Source organism: Elephantulus edwardii, unplaced genomic scaffold (assembly GCF_000299155.1).
Source record: "Elephantulus edwardii isolate Elephantulus edwardi_28Jun2011 unplaced genomic scaffold, EleEdw1.0 scaffold00035, whole genome shotgun sequence".
Lineage (NCBI taxonomy): Eukaryota > Metazoa > Chordata > Mammalia > Macroscelidea > Macroscelididae > Elephantulus > Elephantulus edwardii.
Window position 1 is genome coordinate 21,128,794 of NW_006399785.1, and position 7,276 is coordinate 21,136,069.

Genomic DNA, 7,276 nt, shown 5'->3' on the forward strand with positions numbered 1-7,276 from the left:
TGTTCATAGGATCACAATGAGTCGTACTTGACTTGGTGGCCTCTGTGACAACAACATGTATTGTGTCTTCTGCACTAGAGGACTCATGTACTAGGACTACACTGAACAAATTCTGTTGTGTGTCATTGAACTTTGATTGGTTAATTTTTGGAAGTGTGTGGCAAGGCTTTTTTTTCTAGTCTGTCTTAGCCAGGGCACTTACCCAGCTGGAGTTTGAAATACTGGTAGCATAGCTCCCAGTATCAGAGAAGCAGAGAAGCAATAGAGGACAGTAGCCTGACAGACAAGGAGTATGTTGTGGGTTATGCATTTATCTTCTGGACTTTGCTCAATGTTGAAGTATACTCAAGTTGTTAGTTCAGTTTGTCTGTGTATTCTTCTCTAGGCACATCTACATAGAGAATCAAATTATAATTAATAGAAAGTTTGGTGAGAACCAAATCTGAGCTGTGCAGTTGAAATAGTTAGACCCACCAAGCTATGAGGGCTTAATGCCTTGATATGGATGTGGGAGCAAGTCACTCATGATTCTTCTTGGAAAGTCACTTTCACTCTTCATGTAGTCCAAAGACCCCCCTGACCAGCTCCATCTCTGGACATGTGTCATATGAAACATTTTCTCACACTCCTATCTTATTTAGCTAATACACTAGTCCAAAAATATCACAAGTAATTGATTTTTAGCAAATAGAAATTGATTCTATGAGAATTTAATAGATCAAAAATCCAGGGGAAGGATCGCTCTCTGTTGGTTCTAAGGTCCTTGTCTCCTTCTAATATCTATGGATTTGATATTATGATGAAAACTTTCTTTGCCAAATCCAGCTCCAAAGCAGGAAGTTCAAATTTATCATCTGTCCAGTAGGAATAAAATAGGCAAGCTCTTTCCATTTGATTTAAAACCTCTGAATACTCACTGGAGGGTCAGCTATGAATGATCCTGATTCAACAACACATAAAAAAAATATTCACTATGACATGTCATCCTCTTTGAGAAAAGATGTATGCTTAAAGTGATACTGTTACTTCTAGAAGTGTAATCTTAACTAAAAGTTATTTAACTTCCCCAAATCTTGCTTTGTCCTTTAAAAATGCCATGATAATATTTACCTTATTATAAGACTAGATAAGATGGTATACATGCAAATTCTTATACTAAGTAGCTGGTAAAGACTTTTTTTTTAAGAAAAAATAAAAATAAAAAACAGTATTTGTCCTTTTGTGATTGAGATATTTCACTTAGCATAATGTCTTGGAGGCATTCATGTTTGGTAGTGTTGCACAAATTGTTATTTGATGCCACTTAATATGCCATTGTGTGCATATATCACAGTTTCTGCATCCAGTTGTTTTTTTGAAGTACACATGGATGGCTTCCATCTCTGCTATTGTAAATAATGCTGCAATGAGCACGGACGTGCATACATCTGTTTGTATCACAGCTGCGACTTCTTTAGAGCATATCCCCAGCTCTGAGTTCACTGACGTATACTGAAATAACTGAGACAAATGGTATTTCAATTGTCAACCATTTTTCAGGAAGCCCTGGACTGCCTTCCCTCGTGGTTGTACCAATTGACATTCACACTAGCAATGAGTGATAGTGCCCATCTCTCTACAACCTCACCAGCATTGGTTTTTGCTGTCTTGTGGCACTTTGCTACAGCAACTGAAAACAAATGGGTGCAGTTGGAGGAAGGAGGAAAAGAACTGATAGATAATGAACACTGCACTGGAATAGGTGAAGGGAAGGACAAGCTGAGAGGAATGCGTGATTAGACATGATGTGTATGACAATTAACAGTTTGGAATAAGACAACCAGTACAAAGTAAATTGGGGGAGAGAAGGGAGGAAATCGTGTATATATGAAAATCAATTTTTTGTACACTTTCACTAAAATCACAATTCAATCATTATTTTGTGTGTGGTTGTTATGTGCCATCAAGTCGTCTGCAACCCATATTCTGAACCGGTCTCACTGACTTCAACACACCTACCTCCATTGCCCTAGTCACTGCATCAACACATCTCATTGAGGGTCTTCCTCTCCTGCACTGTCCCTCCACATTTCTGAGCATGATGTCTGTCTCCCTCCTGGTCACATGCCTAAAATATGTAAAACGGAGCTTTAGAATCCTAGCCTCCAAAGAGAAAATTGGTTTTATCCTCTCCAAGATGTTGTTGTTACTGTATGCCGTTGAGTCGCTTGCGACTCATAGTGACCCAATGTACAACAGCCCTAAACTCTGCTCTGTCCTGTGCCAATCTCATTGTCTCCAACACACTCATCCCATTTATCCCAGTCACCAAATCAATCCACCTCCCAGAGGGCCTTCCCCTCCTGTGCCTGCCCTCTACCCTCCCAAGCATGATGTACTCCTCCAAGGACTGGTCTCTCCTTACAATATGACCAAAGTATGTCAGACGAAGCCTCATAATACTTGCCTCCAAGGAGCAGCCCAGTTTAACCCTCTCTAGGATGAATCTGTTTGTTTTCCTAGCAGTCCATGGTACCCTCAATACTCTTCTCCAGCACCACAGCTCAAAGGCATCAATTCTCCTACTATCCTCCCTAGTTATTGTCCAACTCTCTCATGCATAACAAGTGATTGAAAAGACCATAGCCTGTATCAGATGCACCTTAGTCTCCCGAGTGACACCATTGCTCTTCAGTACCCTGGAGAGGTCCCTAACAGCAGACTTTCCCATTGCAATTCTTTTTTTTATTTCCTGGCTACTGGTGCCAAGAGTGTTGACCAAGATAGACCTATTTATTTCCTTGGATGTCCATGGTATGTTCAAGGCTTTTCTCCAGCACCACAACTTAAAGACATCAATTTTTCTTCTGTCATCTTTAGTCATTATCCAGCTCTCTGATGCAAAGACCATGGACTGGATCAGGTGCACCTTAGTCTCTAGACTGACATTGTTGCTTCTCTGTACTCTGTAAAAGTCCTTGACAGCAGATTTACCTAACGTAATTCATCTTTTGATTTCCTGAGTGCTGGTGCCAAGTGTTGATTGTCAAGTCGAGCAAGATATAACTGTTAACAACCTTAATCCCTTCTCCATCCATCATGGTTCTGCCAATTGGCCCAGTGGTAAGAATCTTTTTCTTCTTGATGCTGAGTTTCAATCCATAGTGAAGATTGCAGTCCTTCCATCCTGCAGTAAGGGTTTTAGGTTCTCTTCAGTTTCAGCAAGCAAGGTTGTGTCATCTGCATTATATAGGTTGTTGATGAGTCTTCATCAAATCCTGATGCCACATTCTTCCTCACAAAGCCCAGCCTCCTAAATTATCTTTTCTGCATGTTGATTGAAATATATGGAGACAGGATGCATCCCTGACACACTGCCTTCTTGATTTTGAACCATGCAGTGTTTGTTTCCCTCCTCAGTTACAGTAAGTAGGGTTGTGTCATCTGCATAACACAGATTGTTGATGAGTCCAATCCTGATGCCTGTTTTTCCTTATAGAGCCCAGGCTCCCAGATAATCTGTTCAGCATGTAGACTGAGAAGGTATGGAAATAGGACACATCCCTGGCACATACCTTTCCCAATTTTGAACCATGCAATGTTTCTTTGTTTTGTTCTGACGATTGCCTTGTGGTCCATGTATAAGTATTGCATAAGCACAATCAAATGTTCTGGGATTCCCATTCTTCTCAGAGTCAGACACAGTTTGTTGTGATCCACACAGTCAAAAGCCTTTGCATAGTCAATAAAACACAGAAAGACTTTTCTCTGGTACTCTCTGCTTTCAGTCAGGATTCAGCTAACATTAGCTATAATTTCCTTAGTAGTACAACCCCTTCTAAGCCCAGCCTGCACATCTGGAAGTTCTCTGTTGATGTGCTGCTCCAGTCATTTTTGTATTATCTTCAGCAGAATCTTGCTTGCATGTGGTATCACTGCTATTGTTTGGTAATGTCCACACTCTTTTAGGTCACCTTTCTTTTGAATAGGAACAAATATAGCCAAATATAGCCAGTTAGCCAGGTGGTTATCCTCCAGATTTCTTGGCACAGCTTGGTGAGCACATCCAGGGTAGTGTCTCTTTGTTGTAATATGCTAATTTGTTGTTGTTGTTGTTGATTGCCATAGAGTCAAGCATGACTCATAGTAATCCTATGAACAAAAAGCTTCAAGCCTTTCTATAACTATTGTCATTTTATCAAAGTTCATAGAATTTCCAGAAACATGTTGTTTAGAAAGTGGATTCTACTCCTTCTTCCAAACCTGTCTTAAACTGGGAGAACTACCAAACACTGTCCACCATGAGCAACTGTTATGACTTTTGACATTTGACACCCCAATGGCACAAAATTCAGCCTCACAGGAACCCCAGGTTAGCTCAGCACAGCATATTGACAGAAGAGTGCTGTACTACTGGAAGAATGTTCCTCCAAAATATAATAACAAAATTGGTATTATATATATATATATATATAAATATATTGGAAGGAGGCATGGCATCCACTTCCATAATAGCTTGCCTCTGGAAACCCTATGAACCTGGAGAGAGGATGAAAGGCACCCAAGCATTGTGGACTCTCCTTCTTAGGGTCGCTATGAGTCACCTGTGACTTGACAGCACTTAACAACAATAACATCAACATATATCTATATAGATAATTGTTATTGAGCGCCATCGAGGCAGGCATGACTCATAGTGACTCTATGAACAAAAGTCCTGAAGCCTTTCTATAATTATCATAGTTTCTCAAAGTTGACAGAGTTTCCAGAGACATATTGTTTAGGAAGTGGATGCCACTCCTGCTTCCAAATATAGAGACGATAGAGATAGAGATGGAGATGGAGAGAGACGAGAGAGGGAAAAAGAGAGAGAGAGAGAGAGAGAAAACTCTGGTTACCTAGTGGTAAGAAGCTGCACGACAATCCCAAAGGCATGCAGTTTGAATCTACCAGCTGCTCCATGGGAGGACGGGCACTCTCCTCCCATGCAATTACCTGCCTCTGAAAATCTCCTGGAAGGTCAGCTGTGAGTCAATTTCGACTGGAGACCTAAATAGGTACACACACACACACACACACACACAGAGAGTAAATTTTTAATCCTCGTCTGTTTTAAATCTGGAACCTGTTTACCATGACTGACCCTCTTAATGTCTGAGAGACCAGTTGCTTTCAGCATCACAGCAATCAGTCTGGGAAGCAGGATTGGCCATTCTTTTCTGAAATAACAGGGCTTTGAAAACTCTACGAACAACAGAGGAACACTGGTGGATATAGCACTGGCACTGGTTTCCTAAAACTGGAAGAGCCATAATGAGAGAAACAGTTACAAACATTAGTTAATAATTGAAATGGACACAGGGACTGTACTGAAGTTTTCCAGAGATGGTCAGGATGGCATGGGATGGTGTCGGCTCAGACATATTGTTCATAGGGCTGCTATGAGTTATAATTGACTCCATGGCACTTAATAACAATTTGTTATTAAATGCTGTAAAATTGGAACTGACTCCTAGCTGATCCTCCAGTGGAATTCCAGAGGCTGTAATTAGCACAAGAGAAGAAAGCTCTTCCTGTTCCCATGAAGCAACTGATAAAGTCAAACCACCTATCTTTGGGCTAGCAGTGCAGCTCTTTACCCACTAAGTCCCCAGAGTGTGCTCACATGAGCGTGCGCACGCTCTCTCTCTCTATCTTGTGGCAGAAAAACATTGTTGTTGTTATGTGCATTGAGTCATCTATGACTCATGGTGACCCTATGTACAACAGCTCTGAAGCCTGCCCTGTTCTGAGCCAGTCTCCCTGATTCTGATACACCTATTCCAATGCCCTAGTTACTGTATCAGTCGATCTCATATGGGTCTTCTTCTCCTGTGCTGTCCCTCCACCCTTCTGAGTATGATGTCTTTCTCCAATTATTGGTCCCTCCTGGCCACATGCCCAGGTGTTATTGAGTCAGGTATGACTCGTAACGACCCTGTGAACAGAAGATGTGAACCCTATTCTAGCCTGTGCCGTCCTCACACTTCCTGACACACAAGAACCCATGGTGGCAGTCATCACATAAATCCACCTGGCCAAGGTCTTCCTTTCCTTCACTGACCTTCCACCCTTCCCAGCATCATGTCCTCCAAGGAATAGAACCTCCTAGAACATGCCCAAATCATCATTCTTGCCTCCAAAGAACACTCCCAACTGTACCCTCTCCAAGATACATTTGTTCTTTTGACTGCCCATGGGATGTTCAGTGCTCTTCTGCACCACCACAGTTCAAAGGCATCAATTATTCTGTTGCCACCCTTAGTCATTGTCCAGCCCTATACTTATACATTTATGTATATGTATAACATACAACATATGTATGTGTATATTTTAATCATTCATCTTGCAAGACCTCAATAGTATCTTACAATGCTTCAAAACTACTGAGGGCCTGAAATACCCATTGTTGTTGTTGTTGTTGTTATGTGCCGTCGAGTCGTTTGCGACTCATAGCGACCCTATGTACAACAGCCCTAAACACTACTCTATCCTGTGCCATTCGTATTGCCTCTGACACGCCCATCCTGATTACCCCAGTCACTGAATCAATCCACCTCATAGAGGGTCTTCCCTTCCTGCGCTGTCCCTCTACCCTACCAAGCATGATGTCCCTCTCCAAGGCCTGGTCCCTCCTTACAACATGTCCAAAGTATGTCAGACGAAGCCCCAGAATCCTTGCCTCCAAGGAGCAGCCTGGTTTAACCCTCTCTAAGATGGATCTGTTTGTTTTCCTGGCAGTCCATGGAACATTCAATACTCTTCTCCAGCAACACAGCTCAAATGCATCAATTCTCCTTCTGTCCTCCCTAGTCATTGTCCAACTTTCTGATGCATAACAAGTGATTGCAAAGACCATAGCCTGTATCAGGTGCACCTTAGTCTCCAGAGAGACACCGTTGCTCTTGAGTACTCACATTTCATTAAAAACTCTTCTTGTTGTTGAGGCACAACCACCTCAGAGCTGATCCTTTAGAGGGTTTTTGGAAGCTGTAAAATCACACAGGAGGAGATTACCCAACTTCTCCCTGGAAGTCACTGATGGATCAAACTACCAGAGAGGCATGGACTTTGGAGCAACAGCGTAACCCTTTGTAGGCTATGCCATCAGTGCCACCTAAAAAAATATATTGAAAATAACAGTCGGTGTTGGTGGTGATGATTGCTACTGGAGAGGCATGGACTTTGGAGTAACAATACAACTCTTTGTAGACTATGCCATCAGCACCTCCTAAGTAAATATACTGAAAATAATAGC